We start from the raw sequence: 2,289 nt of genomic DNA, 5'->3' as shown, positions 1-2,289 counted from the left end.
AAGACGCAACCATATTATTTCTCCAAACTATTTTCACTTAGCACAGTTGGGATGGAATTATTGCCGTGACCTTTTAAAAATGTGAAGAGTGAATCGATACCCTTTCAGCAGCAAGATTGCAGGAGCAGAATTGGCCGTGCTGTAATGGTGTGTATTTCTGCATCAGGAGGCAGTTGAAACCTAATTATCGTCAATCACATACAAGGTACCTCCACATTCTGATGAGCCCGGGCAGGCAGCGGCATGCACAGGAGGGTCCTTGCAAGTGGGTCTTCGAGAAAGGGGAGCACGTGTGGTGAAGGGGCCGGGAGACCTGGGAATCCCTGGGCTGGTGGAGTGAAGTTTACAGGTGACTTATAGGGACTGTCACTCATTTGCAATAACTAACACTGGCCTGTCAAAAACAGCCACCTGTAAATGATGTATGAGTGGCTGGCAGCCTGCCATCCCCCAATAGACCTTGCAGCCAAGAATCACATTTTATTGTCGAGGTCATCCGAATGCTTACTTGGAAACATGCCATGTATTATTAAAAAAATAACAAACAGCCAATCAGCAACGTTTCTTAAGGTTCAAGGGCAAAACAGGCAACCTGCTTTTAGAAAATAGGAAACAAGCATCCAAGATACATTAGCAGGTGCTTTGTAATTGCTTCTCTCCCGATGGAAAGAAGCAACACTACGGGGAGGCCCGAGGTCGGTGTTGCCATGTCAGATGGAAAGATTACATATGGATGGATATTCACTTTTCCCAAGCGGTTTCATCCATGATGGCAGAAAAACAAACAAACGAACAAACTTCTCTTCATCAACAACAATGGTCCCAACTGCTAGACCATGTGCTGGTGATAAGTGTCAGGCCGTGAAAGCCACAGAACCCAGTTGGCAAGGCAAGGAAATCAAGGTCTCAGGTTTGATTTTTTCCATTCAACTCCATCTTTTTAGAAGTTGCCTGAAAACGCTGCAATGATTCTATGCACCATGACCAATTGGAACTAATTGAACCAACTGTAATCCATCTATTGATATACAATCAGAAGGCCAAATTATGTTTTTAATTTTACTTGAGAAGCCTAAATGTTGAAATGAAGTTTCAACATCATTTCAACACAAGGAACACAGCGTTATCTAATGTCATGGGTATGAAGTCATGAAGAAAAAAATGTTTGGACGATACCTTGCCACTTTTCTTTAAAGCCTAACGATCTCTTCTGTCACTATAAAATTTCAAATATTGGCCCACTGAGCCTGGAGCTGAAAAGCGCTGATCATCAGCTTGCGCAGCCGGGCTCTGCTCCCCGCGCAGGGATGAAGAGCTCTGCATATTCATGAGCATTCTATAGTAGTTGGACCATCTTTTGTTTGATGTCCTTAATGTTCCTAGAATAAAAACATTAAAAATACACTTAAAAAAAAACCCCAAGAATACTCATTACACACAAGCAATAGTTTTTCATTTAGAAAAAGAGTCTAATTGAAATTACATTTGTTATGCGGAGTCTACCAATAATTATCGTGGCTTTAAATAGGCAAGCACGTGGATTCTTTTTGAATTGACGACTCTTTCCTGAAGTGGCTACTACTGGCTGAGTTCAGGGATCCAGGGACTGGGCTGTGACAGCGGGTGCTCCCCAGTGTACCGGACAGCCTTCCAGAGCTGCTAGAACACGCGTGGATTTAGCAACTGGGGGGTCCCAGACATCCTGCCCAAGCAGTCAGTGCTCGTCCCAACCACCCCACGTTGTCATACCTGGAGCTCCCAGGCCAGGCAAACCCCATCCCCACAAAGCAGTGACACACTGTCATTTTAGCCTCTGGCCTCCTAACATCATCATCGACATTGAGAGAACCCAGGGACATATGGTGAAACAAACAAACAAAAAAATTGTAGCCCTGCCCTCGCTGTTAAGTCAGGGAGTTTGAAGAGTAGACCACAGTTGCTTGAAGCAGTGCCTGCTGGGTAAGGAGGGGCTCTTCCAGGGTTCCATAACTCACTTGGTCTCAAAAACGGCATTCAGGAGCCTCTCTCTTAAATAGCTCGTGGCCAAAGACAATTTTAACACCTCTCCTGTATGATATATCACGTTATTGCAATTTATGTGACACCAGCATCCACTGTACAGTAACCACTCCGACCTCTTCACGAGAGGCTCCTTAACACGCCGATTCCTGACGTCCCACAAGTGCTGTAAAGTGATTGCTGTTGACCATTGTCTTGTTTTAATGTCCCCCAAATAATAATAAACTTTAATGCTTAAAAAATCCATTCTCATCCAGGAATATATTTTGC

The sequence above is a fragment of the Phyllostomus discolor genome, chromosome 10, assembly GCF_004126475.2.
Source record: "Phyllostomus discolor isolate MPI-MPIP mPhyDis1 chromosome 10, mPhyDis1.pri.v3, whole genome shotgun sequence".
NCBI classification, from domain to species: domain Eukaryota; kingdom Metazoa; phylum Chordata; class Mammalia; order Chiroptera; family Phyllostomidae; genus Phyllostomus; species Phyllostomus discolor.
This window is presented reverse-complemented; position numbering follows the sequence as displayed.